Here is a 19957-nt window from a genome sequence, read left to right as displayed (position 1 = left end):
AAAAGATCCGGCTGTGCCCTGAAAACGGTTATAAAAGAAGGTCAGATTTGTACCTACACTGAGCACTAACAACCAGCCAGGAGCCTTATGAAGTCTCAGAATTGAAGTGACCCCCACCCCCACCCCCCGGTGTGCTTACAGCTTGGCTTAAGCAGACAGTGATGAAAATCTGAATCTGTCCAAGAGAAATCTTAAAGGGGAGGGAGGAAGAACTAGAAAAAGCATTTTATTGTGAAACGTGTCGTCTGTCACCGGGGCCCCCAGCACGGGGTCCGCATCACACAGGCCTCCCATGGCCTTGAGCAGATGTAGGGATGTGTTGGATTTTCAAGTTTCACAGTGTTGACACTGGAGAGGGTCCTTGTGAACATGTTGTTCTTTGATCAGCTGGAGGAAACATTGGCCAGGGACAGCTGGGGCCCTTCCGAAGGACCATGCAACCGATGGTGGCAGATTCAGTGCGAACTCTCAGAACTTCTGTGGGCCGGGCCCTGTCCTTATTGCACTGGGGCTCGAGATGCTAAACTTCTTTAGGGGCTGGAGGTGCACGCAGCTTCTGCTTTGAAAAATGAGTAAAAGTGACTCACATCTTCCTTCTCCTTGTCCTCCTCTGGTTCTTCGTCAAAGTCTTAGGGCGACTGAGGCGTGTAGCAGTCAGGAGCCCTTTTTCAGGCTGTTGTCAGGGTGAAATGAACTGACATGTGTGAAGTTGTTAGCACAGCGCCTGCCTCCGAGTAAGTGTTCAATCAGTGTCAGCTCTTACTGTCACGGGCTAAGTGACCCGGGTGAGCAGTGCTGACTGTGGGTGGGCATCGTCTTCTGTGTGGCCTTAGGCCTTCGGTGCCAGGGGCCTGGCTCTCCTGCCTGAGGGGGCTCCTTTCATTCCAGGAGACCGTGTGTGGGAGGAGCCCCATCTACCATATGGTTGCGGGGTTTTTTTTTGGCCGCTGTTGCTTGGTGCTTTTTAGTTGTTGATGAACGTTTTTCTGTGGCTGACATTGCTAAGCATGAGACAGCCAGGCGTGTGCGCGCAAATGTGTGCTGTTTGCATATGATAGACATTTGATACTGGCTTAGTAGCTACGTTTCGTGTTGTCTTCTGGAAAGTCTGTGGCCCCGCCGAGTCTAGCATCTGGACCGTGGGAGGTGTCCTGCTGTGACTGTGGAATGGACACCAGTTGAGGACTCGGGTCGAATTCTCTTGGCAACTATTACAAAGTGGACAGAGCCTGCTCCCTGGTTTATTTTATTTTATTTTTATTTTTTAATTTTTTTCTGTCTTGCCAATGTGATGCTAACCCTTTGGAGGCTGTCAGGTGCCTACAGTTCTCACAGCTAGGAAAACATGTCATCTTGAGACTCGTTCCCAAGGTTTCCTAAGTAGACAGAGCAAACGTCTCAGAATGGGTGAGCATCACAGTCAGAGAGTTTTCCGAGGGCCGTGATGTCTGCACAGAAGCTGCCCGAGTCACCCAGGCGGAGCTGGTCAATCTTCATTAGCTTGTTAATCGCACAATTTCAGATGTTCCAATTAGCTGTGTCAGGAGCATGCTAAAATGGGAGAAACGAGGATTTTGGCAGTGCCCTTGCTAATTAATTGTCACAGAGTAGACGTGGCCTTTTAGGGGACATGGGACTGTAAGGTAAGAGTAAAATGTGCAGTTCATTGGGCTTTTCCCTGTGCTGTCCTTTCAAGGAAAATGGACAAGCAACAATTGCATGAGCTCATATTTGGGATTTATTAATGAAAACTGTGTTGTAGCGTGTGCGCCAAGTCGCTCATTGTATGGTCAGCCCAGTCTCCTACAATTATGCAACATGGCGTAGTTATAATGCGTGTAAGGTCCTCATGGCGTGTATCACGTTCATTTACACCAGATTATAAGCTACGTGTGGAGGAGCCCAGCTCACCTTGGGGAACTGACAGGATAGCTTGCACGTGAAATACTTAGACATGAAAGGGAAGACGTAGCCGCCTACCATGAGACAGAGACACAAAAAGTTACTAGGATCGTTCAGAAGGATTTTCAGCCACAAAACTTCGAAAACTAGACTTATGACAGACCAGACTATTACATTTTCCGAATAGTTTAGTCAGGGAATACCTCTAATAGTAGCAATATGAGCGCCTACTGTGTTCCAGACACTTTATGAACATTCTGTCAGGCAGTCTTTACAACATCCCTGCAAGGGAGGAGTTTTTCATCTTTTTTTTTTTTTAACCAGTTGGCACAGAGAAGGTAAGTAATTTACCCAAGGTTGCGCAGCTAGGAATGGAAAGATCTGGGATTTGAAGCTAGGTCTTTGATGGTCCAGATGTTTCCCCCTGTCCCTTTGTATATATATCCTGGCTAAGCAAGACGTTGCTCTAATATTTGTTTAGGAGTCAAACCAGATAATCCAGGTTTCCGGGTATAGGTTTTGACCTAAAGTTATCTGGTATGACTAAATAATCAAATTAAGTTACCTGCAAGTCCCCCATTGTTCTAGGATTTATAGATTTAAATACAATTAGAATAGATCTCGGCAAATGTTTTTTTAGGCGTCCTAAAGAGCTGTTAGAGCTAATTCTGGTGAGGGGTGAAATGAGAACTTAGGGAACAGTCAAGCAGGAAAATCGACGCAGAATTTCAGAACATGCTCAGAATCATCTTCCTTTTGGTGGTGAATTGAGTGGATGGATTCATTGAACCCAGAGAAATGTCGTATTGATTTAGACTTAATGGCCACTGTTTGGGCTTTTTGTGAGCAGGTGTTTAGTGCACCAGACACAGACATTTGGCTTTATTAAATCTCTCCATTTCAAGTCTCCTTGAACTTCACAATTACTTGTTTTTTTTTGTTTTGTTTTTGTTTTTTTTTTTAACATGTCACCATCCCTTTCCTACCGATCACAAGTACCAAGAATGCTGAAATTCGATTAGAGAAATAATAATTTGGGGAGATGCACATTGGGAAATGGACATATTTAAGATCGCTTATGAATGGGTATAACACCGAAATAACCTTTTTATTTCCCCACAACACACACATCTGAGGACGCTGCTCCCAGAGCTGACATCATACTTAATGGTGAAAGAATGAATGCTTTTCCTGGAGATCCAGAATAAGATAAGAATGTCCGCTCTCGCCACTTCCATTCAATACAGCGCTAGAGTTTTTAGCCAGACAGCGAGTAGCTAGGCGAGACGAAGAAATAAAAGGCATCCGATTGTAGAGGAAAATGTTAAACTGTCTCTATTTGCAGGCAACATGATTTTGTAGAGAGGAAATCCTCAGGAACCCACTAAAAATCTATCAGCGCTAATAAATGAATGAGTTCATCAAGGCTGTAGGATACAACATCAACATGCAGAAATCAGTTATGTCTGCTTCGTATCATCAAGACAGTAAAAAAGACCACCCATAGGATGGGGGATTTCTTTTTGCGAATCTGATAAGGGACTCGTATCTAAAATATGTTTTAAAATGCTTACAACTCAGTAAACGAAAGAAAACCCAATTAAAAATGGGCAAGGGGTCTAAACAAACATTTCTCCAAGGAAGCTATACAAGTGTAAGCACATAAAAAGGTACTTGACATCTGATGAGCCATCAGAGAAAAGAAAATCAAAACCACCCCGCGATATTACTTCACGCCCAACTGAATGAACCTAAGTCTTCATCAGCTGATGAATGGATAAACAAAATGTGGGAGGGATATCCATAAAATAGCATTATGTTTGGCCAAAGAAAGGAATGAAGTATGGCTGAGTCTTGAAAACAGTCGTCTAAACTAAAGAAGCCAGTCATACAAAACTCCATCTTGTGCGATCCCGTTGATGTGAAATGTCCATATTAGACAAATCTACAGATGGATTAGTGGTTGCTGAGAACCAGGTCGGGGAGGGTGGGAGAGGAAACGGAGCATGACTGCTGAAGGGTACAGGGTGCATTTGGGGGGATGATAAAAATGTTCTAGAATTAACTGCTGCTTATTACACAATTCTATGAATATGCTAAGATCATTGAATTGGACAATTTAAATTGGTGAATCGTGACACATCTCAATATAGCTTTTAGGAAAAAAAGAACTCTGTTTATGTACTAGCATTTCCCGTAGTAATTGACAGTTGGAAGCAACTCATATAATAATACAAAAATCGATAAAATAGGGCACAATAGAATGTGACACTTTGTGGACTTTAACTCATGATGGAGAATATTATTTAAGGGCGTGGGTAAACAATATACTGTTCAATGTGAAAAATAAGGTATCAGATAACATGATCTCAATTTTGTGGAAGAACACTCATAATTATAGGAGAGGGCTGGAGGTATGGACATCAATTATAATGATAGTAGTCATCTTTGAGTGCTGAAATGACAGATTAATTTCTTCTTCTTGCCTTGCTGTATTTCCTAGATTTTCTATGTTAATCATGTATTAGTTATCAGAAAAAGAAAGTTTATGTATAATTTACATATAATAGACTGGCTTAATACTTTAATAAAATAATTGGGAACTAAGAAGATAACTTCTTATTTTCACATATTTCATTTTCCAATTATTACTATTCTCGGAGTAATGACACACACGAACATACATTATATACACAATATGTAACAGTAACTTAACGAGAGCTTGAAATAAATACAATATCTATATAGAGACATTGTAAGCGCTTACTGAATGTTATATGCATGACTCTTTCCATGTCATCATAATTGCTCGGTAAACACCAGCTCTATCTGTTGGAATGTAAGTTCCGAAATATTTTATTCATTTTTGCAAATTGGGCCAGAAAACCCATCTTTCTTTCACATCTGCCCCTCCCACTTTAGTAGCACGTTGCTCTCATGAGTGAGTGAGGAAATGGAGCCTCTCGTGGACGAGAGGACGCCGCGGTGATTTCTGTCCTGAGCCTCTGTCCTGAGCCTCTGAGTGGCGTCTGCCACTCAGCATCTCACGTGTGGCTCGTGGCAGCTCCTGGGACAGGCGTTCCCAGATGTCCATGCTCTGGTAATGTCTATATCAGCGACTGTTTTGGGACACTGGGTCGGTTTCCCCTCTGCTTTGAGGAGGAGGAGACTTTGAAGCCCTTGTCACCATGGAATTTTACCTGAGTCAATCTGGAACCTCACTTTCGGCTTTTTCCTTAGTCTCCAGCTGCTAGATCTTCTTCTGCCTACAAATAAATGACATCGAGTGAAGCTGGTTAAAAACAGAGAAGAAAGCCCTGGAAATAGGCTGGTGCGTCTTCTTTTTTTCAGGAAATGCTTTTGGCCGTCTCCGAGCTCGGGTCTCTGTTGTGTGCTGCTCAGGGGCACAGGAAGAGTCAGTGATGTGCTAATTGCAGAGATTTTAAGCGCATCTCATCTAATGTGCCTCTTAAATTAAGAAATTGTGGAAAATGCACAGTTGCAAAGCTTCTGAGGGCTTATCAACAGTTCTGTTGATCGCCTAGGGCTAGAGATTCCAACAGTTTTCCAGAAAAACTCAGTCAACGTGGAGGTTTGTCTGCCAGGAAAGGAGAGACCTCGCGCCTTGAGAAGCCATGAGCCGTGCCGCGGACGGGAGCATGTGCCCAGGTTCCCGAGTCACGTTGGTGCCGTGCTTGAAAACCCCATTGTTTCTGAGGCTTGGATCCACGCGAGGCTCACGGTTTCAACCGTGGGGACCAGTTTCATGAAGTCGGCGTGATTTCCACCGGGGCGAGCTGCTGGAGATGCCGCCACACCTCGCGGAAGGTCCCCGGGGTTGGAAGGCATGGCGAGATCCCCCGGTTAGAGAAGGGGCCAGTGGGTCACTGCATTCGCGCCTGCGTGAAGGACTGTGTCACGCAGTGATGGGTGGCGAAGTGCGCTGCAGGGTTGGGACGGGGGCCGTTAGCTGTCCCGCACGCGTGTGCGTGTGTGTGAGGGGGACGCATGTGTGTCTTTCAGGCCGTGTAAGCCCTGGGCGTGTGCTCAGCCCTAAGGCCATGTTCTGCCCGCTGCTCTTGGGACACACGCCTTAGGATGTGAAGGGCTCCGGAAGGGTCCTGACATCGCTTCCTCAGGCCTCACGGCGAGAGGCTGACCACGAGAGCGAGCCTTGGCGTGATACGGCGCCACCCACGTGCTGGCCCGGAGCAGCCGAGTGGCTCTGGCCGGCCCGAGTGCGAACGTGACCTACTTATCGTGCCTCGCAGCACATTGGCACAGTGACCAGGTCCTCCTCCCTCCTCGCCTCGCAGCACGGACAGTTCCGCCGAGCCTCTCGGAGGCCGGAGGGCCAGTTATAGCAACGTGCCCTTTCCCGGCTGGCTCCCGTCCAGTTATTTCCAGTGAGTGTTAATGGCTGTGAGTTTGAAAGTTTTATTTAAAAGGAAACTGTCTTTCTTGACCCTAGCATCCTTGTAACTGTTATCTGTCTGAAGCTCTTCTTGGAGAAGAGGCTGAGAACAGAGTGATCACAGAATGCATGGTTTTGGATTGCCACTTGGCCTTCCGATTTTTTTTTTTTTTTTTTGATGTCGTCTGTGGATTTAGGCCGGGGCGGGCGTGAAATCGGTACACACTTACAGGGGGCTCTCAGAGCCCTTTTCTTGTAGGTCACTTAGACCAGCCGTGGCATGCAGCACCCCGCGGTGCAAGGTGACTTTAACTTTGAGAGGTGGCATCTCAGCCTTTTGACTCTAAGGGGTCTGTCTGCCTGGCGGCAAGATTTAACTTCTGCTCTAAGTCAGACCTCTGCCTGGATTCTTGTTACTCTTGGTACCGAGTCGACTGCCTTAACTTAAAGTGGTCGGGGCCCTGGGGACAGGTCGTGGGCGTCCTCTGCGCTGCTTAGAGCAGGATCACTGTGGACACGAACGTCCCGGAGGGTCGTCTCTGGGAATTCCTAACGCAGTCTCGGGGCTGGTGTCCCGCCTGAAGCAGACATCATGCTGTCAGTTGCAGGAGCTTCTCTCCCCCCGAGGATTTCCACACGAAGGCGGCCTCGTCGCAGCTGGGAGCACCGGTCGCTTTGCGCATTCTCCGTTGTTGTGCCAACTTTCCAGATGCCTTTGGAAATTCATGCTGACCATTTTTTTTTTTTCATTCCATTTTGAGTACCGAACATTTTCCTGTCATTACTTAAACTGGCATGAATAAAATATTCCTTTTCAGGATGACGGTCTTCAAGTGTTTTTTCAAGAAAAACAAAACACCCAGTTGGTTAGATTTATGAGGCCCGTTGAAACGTTCTTTCAGTGCAGTGAGTGAATTTGGGAGTTGGAACCTGTCTTTTTGCCGGTCACGTAGTGTCAGGCACAGTGGTTTCTGATGGTAGGCTGCATGAAGGAACCAGGAGAAAATAAATAAATTTGAATGGATACAGTTATGTCATTCAGCACTCAAAATAGAGTTTTCCCCTCAGAACCATCTGGATATCTATACTAAACTTATGGGATAGTTATCGCCATTAACAACAACATAAGTTAGAATGGGGAATGATGAGAGTAATATAAAGACTAAGTATAAAATACTCCGTCTCTTCATACATTTAATACATTTTAGTTCTTATGAAATGTAAGGCCATGTACTAGGTCCTCAGAGAAAGACAAAAAAATGCTGCGGTCAAAAAACTTAGTTATTAGTAGGAAGAAAACTTTTATAAGCGTTGTCCCTTTTTTAAAGTTTGAGAAGTAATGCACTCTGCAAAAGAGGGAAGGTAAAGAGAAACTAAGCCAAACCTTTTCCATATATTATTCCTCACTTATTCTCCTAACCTCAGTGAGATAGGTTCAGAGATTTAAATTTTCTCACCCGGAGACAGTCAGCTAGAAGGGATTCGAACTCGGCTCTGACGAGACAGTCCTCTGCCTTTCCTAAGCTGAGAGAGACCTGGTACGTGAGCTCAGAAACGGAAATGTTAATGCCACCTGCGGGGCACGTGAGCCCAACTTTGAAGCATGGGGCGGGGGGGGGGTGTCCACCTGCACCGGTGGGGACAGCGGCATGGACGTGCTGGGCCGGAAGCCCCGCACGGGAGGTGGCAGGGTGGGGGGCGGGTGGGCAGCGGCCTGGGCGTGAAGGACACATGCAGGAGCCCGTAGGAAGTCAGGTTAGGAAGGCGGGTGAGGTGTTTTCATATCATGATGAGTTCTGGTTCTAGGTCAGTGTGTTTTTAACTTTAGCTGGCAAGACAAGCTCTCAGAATATCCAGGTGATAAAGCTATTCGAATGTCATATTAGATTATTAGAAGCTGACCTCAGTGTCTGGGGCGGGGCATTGGAGCTGGGAGAGCCTGCAGAGAGGGTTGGAAGGCTGGCACAGTGGTCCCAGTGAGGGAGGCCCGAACGAGTGTGGCGGGGAGCACGGGAGAGGGGACGGGGTGAGGACTGTGGCACGCGAGGCCTCGTTGGGGCCTAGGGCTGGTTCGCCCGGAGCTGGGAGAAGCAGGGCTGGGTTCCGATGCCGTCTCAGGTGAATTTCCCATCACTGCATGGGGCCCCTCCAATTTGACTGGGGTGTAACTAGCTGGCAGCCGCTTCCGATGGCCGATGAAACGGTTCCATACCTTTACTTAAACACACGGTGCTTCGTGCCGGATTTCGTTCCAAGTGCTTCACACGTACTCACTCGTTTACTCTTTGTGACGATGCCATAAAGTGGGCTGTTATCATTGCTCCCGTTTAACAGATGAGAAGGCGAAGGCTGGCCCCAGGGTCTGCACTCAACCCTTAAGCCTCGCCCCCACTTCGGTGTTAAGGGTACACGTGAGAATGACATTTTAGTGTGTTTCCCTGCATTCCGAGTGTCTTCCCTTCCCCAAATAAAATGGCTGTAGTCTCCGTCGGAAACATAATGCGTGCCTTGGAAGCATCCAGAATGAGATTCGTCGTGAGGGTGTGACGTGAAATTGGTTTGGAATGCTGAACTGGGAGAATGAGAGGATATCGGAGCGAGAAGCCCTTGGTCCAGGCTCCTCCATGTGCACCTGGGCTGACAGATGCTGGGAGAGCAGGTGGCTTACAAGGGCCCTCAGGACTTGGCGGAATGCAGGGCTTCTGACCGCTAGGCCAGTGAGGGATGTTCTGCTTTGTTGGGGGAAGACTTAGTAAAGAGTAGTTGGGTTTTAAGTATTTGGTAGCCCACATCCAGGGCTCCTTAAACTGGATCCCAGGACTTTGGTCGGGGAGCGGGGTGCTGGAGGCCAGTGTTGGAGCCCCAAGGGCCTGGGAGGGGCCCCCCTCCTCCTCACACTGCCTGTTATCTCTTTATTCCACGTGACTGCCTTCCTCCATTCCTCTTGTGACGACGCCATAAAGTGGGCTGCTATCATTGCTATCAAAATTGTTGTTTTCTGGTGAGTGCTGGAGGATTTTTCAGTATCAGGGGTTATGTTCAGTGACAACGTGTTCAAATTCTGGCTGTGCCAACCGGGACTCCCATAAGGGTCTCCTGCTTTATCTGCTTTTCGCGATCTGTGACAAGCCAGCGGCCCGCCATCGGAGAAAACCCCTTTCTTTCTTAGAGGCGGTCTATGGAGTAGGGGCCACGCGGACAAGGTTTTCTCTCTTTTTCTGGTGTCTTATCATCTCTACTTCTGCTCTAGGCCTGAGCCGAGCAGATCCTTGAAACCGTCTTAAACAAGCTCTTCAAATTTCGCCGGAGTTCAGAGCAACAGCTCTCTGTTCCTTGCTGCCTTTGCTGGTTCCTCTGGGCCCAGCCCGTCCTTTGCCTCCTGCAGCTGTGGTTGGTGCAGTTCAGCTGTTCGAGGGCACCCAGGCGCCCTGCCGCACTGTCCACTGCCTGCGCGAGCTGTCCCCGAGGTTCAGGTATTTAACTCACGTGCCGTCCCCAGGAATTGAGTTCTGGGCCTAGGAAGAAGCAGGTTGTCCACGGCATCGCTGCGTTTGGCCCACAGCTGTGTTATCTCAACCGTGCCCCGTCGGCTGGCCCGGCTCATCTGCCGCCGTCCGTAATCTCAGTTTTAATTAATCTTTCAAAGAAAGAGATTAAGATGATTGCTTCCAAGCTGAGTTTCGCTGTGCGTACCTTTCAGCTGCCTTCCAGAAGTGATTAAAAGAAGAATTTTTATAGGAGCTTTTATGCCCAGTTGAAACTATTTTTGGATCTTGTCTCAATGGTTTATTTCCATCATGAGCCTGTTTTTTGACACAAGGACTGCAAATGAGGAGCGGGGCTGGTTTCCGTGTCCCTGTGGGTATACTTTGCTTCTGGACATCCTGCCAGGATCTTTGCTCCTGTTTACCTTGCTGGCCCGTCTCTCAAGGAGCTGTCCCCGGGATAGCCATTCCAAGTCCCCGACACTGAAGTCCCAGCTTGTGTTGGTGATTTGGCATGCTTCTGGTCCTGCCTCCCTTCGGTCCCAAGATTTCACAAATATACCATCTTTTCCTGGCCCACCCAAGTTCCTGTGGCCACCATACCCAGGATCTCCCTCTAGCACTGAATGTAATAGGTCGTATTGCAGAAGGCTGTCTATTGGTCAGTGGTCCCCTAGGTTGTCTTCCTTGAGGGCAGGTGTTATGCATCCCCAGGGCCCAGGACACTGCCTGGCACAGCAGGAGGTATTCCATGTGGGTTCTTTTACTGTATGGAAAAGTTGACAGAGGATGGTAAGTATTGCTCAGAGTCAGGGCAGAAAAAAATGTTGGCCTGTAGTTGTGTTTTGTTTGGCTTGCACGCTGTTTAAAAACCTTCTGAACTAACATATCAAAGAGAGGTGAATTATACGTAGAAAATCCAGATTGGCAGCTTCTCTTGCAAAATGTTGAGACCTGCACGGTGCTCTAAGTGAGGGGTGGGCTTCCCTTTGAGGGGCCCGCATTCCCTTTGCTCACCCAACCCCTAAAATAATTTTGTAAAGCCATCTACCCCTCACACACTTTGAGTTGCAAAGGATGTATTTTTCCAGCTTATTGTAAATATTGGCATCATTAAATAACACTGTTACATCATTCTTTTAAGTATAACCAGCGCCATCTAAGTGCTACAGAAATCTGATACTCATCATCTTCCATTTAAAAAGTACTTGAGTCTCTGTCCATGCCACCCTGAACGTGCCCAATCCCGTCTGATCTCAGAAGCTAAGCAGGGTCAGGCCCGGTTAGTACTTGGTTGGGAGACCACCTAGGAAGACCAGGTGGTGTAGGCGTAAAAAAAAAAAAAAAAAAGAGACAGAGAGATTATAAACTGACAAGCTCCTTGCAATCTGTGAGGTCAACCAAGGGTTGCCTCACCTGAAAACAAACAAATAAATAAATAAATGTACTTGAATAGACTCTTTAATCACTGGAATTTCTAACTTATTCTCTTTTTTCTCTGAATTCAGAGGATATTATACAACATCATATATATAATATATATGATATATAATGTTATATATATCACAATGTTATATATCATTATGTTTTTGTAGGATGTATGTAACATATATGCTACATATATGTTATATATGTGTTATGTGTTATAGATAAGTTAGGAATGTTATATAATGTTAGGATGCCAGAATGTTAACCTAGGATATTGTATTTACCCTTGCAAAGAATATATCTATACATTTAAATGAAATTTCCTGTGGCTTTAAGGGTCTAAATATTTTAAAAATTCCTGCATTTAGTTATTACGATTACCATTATGCATTTGGACAAAATACACACACACACACACACACATTTCAAAGTTTGATAAATGCGTTAAAAAGGTTAAAAAGAGAATGTAAAATTTACTTGGAATTACATCTCCTTATGAAACTCATGGCGCTGTTTGTTGTTTGGCATTTGTTTTCTGTGTCCATGGGTGAGTATTACTCATCGCTGGGATGAGAAGGTTCAGCATTCGTCCATTCCTATTTTTATGTTTTAACGCATAGAAGCACAAAGGAACCATGTGTAACTAACGTAGATAGGATAGGAGTTATGTTAACGGCTCTGCATTCTCTCTGAAGTCTTTCCGAGTTATATGCCCAGTTATTTGTCCTGCCTGGATCCATAGTTAGTGGGTCCGTAGTTTCTTCCTCTTCAGCAGGTAGTTCTTGAAGGGAGAGGACACGGCCCCTGGCTGGGGTCTTGGAACCGCATGGGGGTGGCTGGGGTGACGTCCCCCCATACACGTGTCTCTTTGAGGCTCACTGGCAAGAGGGAGTAGGTGACCCCTGGTATAGTCAGGAGGACAAAGGACAAGCACTGGTCTGTAGCTCCCTCGGCCAGAAACCACACCGTGGCCGGTTCTGACGGGCCTCCCGCGGCACCCAGCCCGGTCTCGGCGAGGTCACCAACGTCACGTCAACTACGGCCGGTCCTCATTATTCACGGATTCTGTATTTGCGAATTCACCTCGTCACTAAAAGGTGTTCGTGACCCCTAAGCAATCCCCGAGACGCTTCCGCAGTCATTTGCAGACAGGAGCAGAGCAGTGAAAAGTGTCTCCCCACGGGCAAGCTCCCAGCTCAGGCTGAACAGGCCGGGTTCCGCCTTCCCGTGTCAGTCTCAAGTGTCCGTCCCATGGTCTCCTCGTGCTGTGCTGTTTGCGGTTTTTGTGTGTGCGCCTTTTTTTTTTTTTTTTTTTGGTGACCTCACTGTTTGGGGACCCCCCTCGGGCTGGAGTGCGGCCGGCGTTCACCTGCCCACAGCTCCGTCAGTTCGGTGTTCGCGTACTCGCGCCGTAATGACGTGTCATGTACTGAACGCGGTGACCAGAGGCCCGCGGGCACCTCGCCCTGCATCTCCCCCTGGGGGCAGAGGCTCAGTGTTTGTGAATTCGGTGTTCACGGCGACTTTACGGGGCATAACTACCGTGGATGATGAGAATCCGCTGTGCCACAGTCGCATGTGGATGTTGTGACTTCAGAAATTTAAGGAGAAATTTCAGGGGACTGTCTGGGGAGGCAGGTGTTTCGCTCGGGATGTGAAAGTGGTAACAAATATTTTATTTCTCGAAGGTAGCCTTTTCAGGGGGCTCCCTGACAGCCGTGGCATTCATTACCGAGTCTTCAGAGTTCATCCAAAGGAGTAATGTTCTAATGATGCGACATGCTTTTGCCGTTTGAACTTGACCGTGAGCATACTTCTCGCCCCGTACTTAAAAATCCTGAGAGTCAGACAGGGCTGCGTGAGAAGAAGAGCATCCGAGTTGCTCTTTTATTGTTTGACTAAAGCTTCTGTCACTGGAAAATAAAAGACCTCAGAAAAGAGGTCTGGAGTTTGGAAACTCTGCCAACCTCCTAATTTACATTCACATGGCTTTAAACTACAATCCACCCTTAAACAGCATGGGGTTTGAACTGCACGGGTCCACTTATACACAGATTTTTTTTTTCTTTTTTGATAAGTACTGTAAATGTATTTTCTCTTCTTTAGGATTTTCTTAACATTTTCTTTTCTCTAGCTTGCTTTATCATGAGAGTATAGCATGTACTACATATAAAATATGAAATATGTGTCAATCCACTGTTTATGTTATTGGCGAGGCTTCCAGCTGACCGAAGTTGAGATTTTGGGGAGGCAGAAGTTACAAATGGGTTTTCAGATGCACGGGGGTGGGGGGGAGGTCAGGGTGCCTTTAACCCCCATGCCGTTCAGGGGTCAGCTGTATTTTAAGAGCCGCTAGTCCCACAACCACTAATCCCTGCTCAGTAGCACATAAGATGCAATTGTTATGGTTCTGAGAAATTTATATTCCGAGGCACAGAGTGTATTTTAAGATGTGACTCAGTCCTTCCAGAATCCCCCACTTGAGTGATGGCTTTGCACTCTGGGGACGCGGACCCCTCGCCTCCGCCCAGAGCATGACGTGGGCGTTCAGGAAGTGCTCGCTCCTGCCTCCATCCTCGCCTCCTCCTGGGCCCCATCTCCGGTCCAGGAATACCTTGCCTCTCCTCGCCGCTCCCTTTATAGAATGTTTTATAAGCGCGAATCGGATCCCAAGTCTGGTTTTCCCCTCAGTAAATCATCGAGCCAGTGGTTTTCTTTCCCTGTCCGTACGTTGTTTTTATTCATATTTATTTAATCGGGAGACATTACTAAGCCTCTGCTTGGTGCCGGGGCCTGTGCTGGGTGGTGGGGGGACAATGACAGCCAGCCCCCGACCCCCAGGGGAGGGAATTTACTTCACAGTGTGGTGAGGCCGGTAGGGGAGGTTCCTGAGCTGAGCTTCAGCAGGCCATGCTCAGGCTGCCTCAGGGTTTGCCCTAGCATCAGGGAAGGCTCCACAGGGGAGGCGGTGCTGGGCCTGAGGCTCGAGGGATGGGTAGGAGTTTCCCAGCTGAGCAAGGGGGAGAGCACGTCCCGGCGTATGGGCCTGCTCTGGTCCTAAGAACCAAAGGATGGAAGAGCATGGTGTCTGTGTTGGGGTTCAGGCAAGAACAGGGGAGTGGTAAGAGAGGGCCCTGGAGAGGGGATGAGGGGCTGTGGTTTCAGGGACCGTTTATGCCACGCTTAGTAGTTGGGACTTTATCCCGAAGGTGGGGGACCTGAAGGGGAAACATGATCAGCATTTTCGCGCGTTTGAAAGAAAGACCACTTTGGAGCTATAGCTGGGAAGCTCGAGACCAGTGTCAGGGGGTGGATTGAATTGTTCTTGGATGCGTGGAGGGGGTTCGGGGAGAAGATGAGCGACACACTGGCAGGGGCCCCGGAGAGGTGGGCGGATGGAAGATACGCAGAGGCGGTCAAGTCCAGTTCCTCGGGACCATTTTGGATTTGGGCGCATCAGAGAGAGGAGGGCCACGGGTTTCGTGCTCGGGCAGCTGGGCCGAGGTTGGCACGCGGCCCCGAGGGTGCGCGCAGGAGCAGGGGAAGGAGCACAGTCTGCGTGGCGCTGTGCGGGCCCCCGAGGCCGCAGTGCAGCTACCTGGCGCCCAGGTGAAGAGATCCATCACTGTGGCATAAACACAGCTCTGGGATCATACCCCGGAAGCAAGGTGTGTTTGGTCTGTTTCGTTTGCTCATTTTGGTCTGCGGTATCTACTCGAGTAATTTATGTTGGTCTGTTGGTTGGCAGATAAAGAGAGAGCATGGAGCAAAATGTGTGATGGACCCGGGGGTGGGTGGAGGGAGAAAAATGTCTAATGACATGGTCTGAAGACCGACGTGGGCGCGCAAAACCAGATAACAGTGAAAGGCCACGAGCTGGTTTTCAACAGTGACATGGCCAGCTGTCACGTGCTGGCCATCCTGTGTTCACGTCTGCCCTGTGGAACTGCTCGGTGGCTGAGGACGCCGGTTCTGGTCCAAGGTGTCCCTTTCCCAGCGAGTCCATCCTTTGGGCAAGTCCCAGCTTGGTGCCTAAAGCGTCTTTCTTGCATAATGGTGGTAATAGAACCCGCTTTATGTGTGAGGACTGAATGAGATAATTGATAGTGTATCTTAGCCCCAGTTCCTGGCATAGCGCGCACTCAAAAAAGAAAAAAAATTGTATCCTGAAATAATTACATGAACAGATCTTCTCTAATGACTCTAAATTCACAGCCAAACATAAAACCGAGACTCAGGATTGGTTTTTTTTTTTTTTTTTTTTTTTTTTAAGAGAGATTTTTCTCATGGAGGAAAGGCTGAGTGTAGAACTCCTTCCCATTAGTGCATTTAAAAATATTTGATTTATAAAAATTCCACATACTTTAAAAATCACGGTCTAGTATTAATAATAGTATAACGTATAATAAGCTGCATTAAATAATGCATTGAACTTTTACCGTTCTTTATCCCCTCAGCTGCTCCTCTGTCACGGGCTACACAGTAGGGCTGACCTTGTGGCCCTGATGTTACCGGGGAGGAAACTGAGGCCAGGACGCTTCCGGGATGTCACGCAGGTGACATCATTGGGGCCTATTGAAACCTTTCCTGTTGCTTTTTAAAAGAAAAGGATCAAAGAGGAAAAAAAAATGAGCATCTAGTTCCTTGAGCTTTTTGCAGAGCAAGAAATTGAGGAAGAAATTGCTAATTGAGCCGATCCAGACCTTTCCTTCGTAACTCGGAGAGCATGCGGTTACATCTATTGAATTCTTCTTTCGGAGATGTGACGCCCCTCATAAATAAACACGCTCTTAATCAGTTGAAAAGATAAAAACAAGTGCAGGGAAGCTAAGACAGAAAACTATCCGTTATTGTCGGTTACTTATTAGGGCTATGCTAAGAATGAGTTACTCTTGGTATGAATAACTTCCGGGGAAAGTTGGAATTGTCGAGAAGGAGGGACCTTAAAGACCAACTTTTAACCACAGGTAGTTTTGAAGCGCTAATCCCTTTCCTACATGTGTTTATGAATAAAGGACAGACCCCACGGCCGGCAAGGGTCTCCGCTGTCTTAGCTGTCACCACCACTGCCCACTGAGTTGACACAGTTCTGATCCAAAGCGAACACGTTTTAGCCTGTGCCACCATATCGTGGGTGAATGTGCGGTGTCTCTTGGGCCTTCTGAAATACTGCAAACCGCCTCAGTGGCCCCACTACTCTCTTTGGGGACATTTGCGGCTGTCTCCAGGGCAACCTCCCATCGCAGACATCCAGGGCGTAAGTCACTTGCCCATGGCAAGAAACGTAGGGACTTCGTAGGGTGATATATTGCACCCAGGGCAGTCGGGGTGCTGAGGAAACTGTGGGGTCAGTCACTGATGCCCTTTGTAGGAAACACGATGATACAGCTGTGATACACGCACAGCGTTTTTAGGTTCGGTCGGTCGGAAGGCAGGCAGTGAGCGGGCAGCACACCTCCACCGTTTGCTTAGCGCATCTGTGTATCTACTCACCTGCCCGCGGTCCTAAGCAGCTATCTCAGAAAATTAGTCACAGTCTGTCAGGTTGAAATGAACACCTGTACCTGTTTCGCTCTGTAAGCGCCATGTGCCGAAACCCCGGTAAACCCTCCCTCGTTGAGACCCCCATGCATCTGGAATGCCAAGTGGTAACCACCAGAGGTAGGCCAGCGTTTGAGCCGTTATCTACGAAGAAAGGAGTGACGTTTGCTAAGCAAACGTATGCTATCGACAGGATCGTGGTCCTGTTGTTTGACCCCTCAGCTTTAATATTTGCATGTGCAGTTAAGTGTTCATCGTGAGCAGTTCTTACCAGGACCAACAAGGCTCCTCCTGCGTAGCGATACTTGGCCGGCCCTTTAAAGTTGTTTATGACTCTCAAAGCGTTTCAATTGCATTTCTCTGTGAAGATGCGCGGGGAGAGGGCAGGTGTCTGACTTGTTTGCACCAGTGCCGACAGGAAGACCTAGCATGCAGGAGATGCTCGGTGCTTGTTTGTTGAACGTAGAATTGAATGTGTGAACAAAGCCAGTGCTCCTGGGATGGTGGGCTAACTAGCTGGGAAAAAAAGGGCACGTTGTTATTTTCCCATGGGAACCTATTGGCCCTGTGGCCAAGATGGTTCTTCCTTGCTGAGCACTGCCCGGGCATCCCTGGACACTCGGTGTCCCTTGATGTCATCCACTAAGCAACAGTGTTTCCCACCCTGCTGTGACCAACCACGAAGGCCCACGGGCTCCTCGATACCCCCTGGGGGAGCAGCGCCATCGCTAGTTAGGGATCACCACTTCTCCCCAAACATCAAAAGAAAGTCCAGATGTTAGAAAGTTAACTGTGAAAAATCAGTAAAATAAGGAGGAAATAGAAGTTAATATTTGATGAAATATCTTGTGAAAACAAAGAAAGTGAAGCTGTTGGGTTCTCTGCACAAATCAGTCACGCTTTCTCACGCTTCCCGGGTCCCCTCTGCTGCCTAAGAAGTCCATGTCTCTGATTGTCTATGAAGTTCTCTCCTGGGCTGGTCCGGCCTTTCCCATTGAGCGAGTTCTCGATTTTCAGAGGTGATGGAGGGCAGCCAGAGAGACTTGTCACGACTTCACCTCTGCAGACCTCACTTCCTCATGCCCTCTTTGAAACACCACAAGCACGATTCCAGGTGCGCCCGCGAGACAGTCGACTTCCTTTGCCTGTGAAAGTGTGTGAACTGAAAATGGGTACCCGTTCACATCTTGTCCCTGAGAACTGTGCACCTCCAGTGCGGACCCGGTTCGGGGTCCGGTGCGCGCGGCATGTGGGGAGATGGGGAAGTTTCGGCTACACAGTGGCCCGGACATGGAGCAGCTGTCCTTTCTCCGCTCGGACGTCACCTGCAGAACACGGCCCAAAGGTGCACCCATTCACCGGTATCTGTTGGTGCTCACCCTTCCCAAGTAATATAGGTATTTTGCCTCCGTTCTTGCCTTTTCTCCATCACTCGTTTACTTTATTTACTTGTTCTATCCATGTGTCCTCAGCATCTTCTCTGAGCAGGCACCAAGCTAGGAGCTGGGAAGTCTCAGTGAACAAGACACCCACGGTCCCTGTGTCCACGTGTTTGGTCCATACACTCACGAGTAGGAGCGGGAATGGGATGCAGGCTATGAATGTGTGCGCAACTAAGTAGCATAGTTACACCTGTGACAGAGAATGAGGGGAAAGAAGGATACTGTTTTAGATAGAAAGTTTCTCATGCGGCCCAACATCTTTTTTTTTTTTTTTTTTTTTTAAAGAAAATCGGTTTTACTGATATATAAATTCAGAGACCGTACAACTCACATTTAACATGTCCCATTCAGTGGTTTTCGGTACATAATATTGTTTCTTCTCTTTGAATTGTGGTTCTGTATATCACAGGTTTGTCATTTTAACCATTTTTAAGAGTACAGTTCAGTGGCACATCCACATTTTCCTGCAACCGTCATCAGTATCTACTTTCAAAACTTTTTCATGATCCCAGACAGAAACTCTATAGCTATTAAGAAATAACTTCCATTGCGCCCACTTTCCGTCTCTATGAATTTGTCTATTCTAAACATTTCTTATAAGTGGAATCACACAGTATTCGTTCTTCTGCGTCTGGCTTATTTTACTTGGCCTAATGTCTTCAGGTTCACCCATGTGTCCAAATTTTCTTCCTTTTTATGGCTGAATTATATTCCATTGTATGCATATGCCACACTTTACTGATCGACGTCACTTGAAATCTTGATGCTTTTTATTTTCTTAGGGAATCCCCTTTATTCTCATCGGAGTAACTTGCCTGCCATATTACCAGTAAATATGTCTTCATCGATTGAATTTACTAATGATTTTTAACAAGATAATGGTAGCGAGAAGTCAGAAATGCCATTTCCTGGAGGGCGCATTATGACTATGTGTGATTTCTGGAGTGTGTATGTTTCTGCGTATCTCATAAGTGAGGTCCTCCGTGTCTGCAACAGGTAATATAGACTCAGAGCAGTTCACCTGCCACTCCTGCTCCAACGGTATTGGAAGGAAAAGCCAGTTTCCTTGCAAAGCTTTGTCTTGTTCTGATTCACTCTTATAGTCTGCTTAAAACAAGACTGGTAGATATCTGTCTCCTTGTAATAAATGTGTTCCTCAGGGCTGAAGATGCAGAGATACAAAAAAAGTACTTCTCTAGAGGGCTGCTCCCCAGGGAAAGCGGAAGGATATATCTTTTTGTTGTTGGTTCCATAAATCAGAGAGGATACGTCCATTTGATCAGGCAGTGGGGGCAAATATATAGTGTGTTTGACAACAAGCGTTAATTCTCTCTCATGGGTGTCCAGAGGCAAAGTGATTCCCTAACTTAGGGACAGCCTGCGGTCTAGCCTTTAGAGTTTTTCCTCTGCCCTCTTTATTGATTATTTTAAACCCCTCTCTGCAGATGACTTGTTGCTGTTGCTTTTCGTGGGTTTGTTCTGATTACCAAGGCTTCAGAACATAACGGTTGGCTACAGTGGCCACTGTCTCCGACATTCTAGAATGCTCCTGATGAACCTATGCCCTTCCCTTCCTCTTAGACCCCGTCTGACCTTGCAATATGTGCTCAGACAGCCAGTGTGTTCGTTCATGTACTAAGCTTTGAGGCCCCCTCCTGTCTCCCCTGACACCACCACACTCAGCACTGACTCATGGAATATTTATTTGGGCCAGCCTGGGTGCTGAGTAATCATCTCTAGACGAG

General features: G+C 47.4%; 1 protein-coding gene and 1 pseudogene across 2 annotated transcripts in view; both read left to right on the top strand.

Moving 5' to 3' along the window:
* CAMK1D (calcium/calmodulin dependent protein kinase ID) overlaps positions 1-19957 on the top strand; it is a 336799-nt gene that overhangs the window by 18479 nt on the left and 298363 nt on the right. The window lies entirely within an intron of this gene.
* On the top strand, positions 11014-11132 carry LOC118608998 (annotated as a pseudogene).

Source organism: Rousettus aegyptiacus, unplaced genomic scaffold (assembly GCF_014176215.1).
Source record: "Rousettus aegyptiacus isolate mRouAeg1 unplaced genomic scaffold, mRouAeg1.p scaffold_m13_p_10, whole genome shotgun sequence".
In the NCBI taxonomy this organism is placed as follows: domain Eukaryota; kingdom Metazoa; phylum Chordata; class Mammalia; order Chiroptera; family Pteropodidae; genus Rousettus; species Rousettus aegyptiacus.
This window is presented reverse-complemented; position numbering and strand designations above follow the sequence as displayed.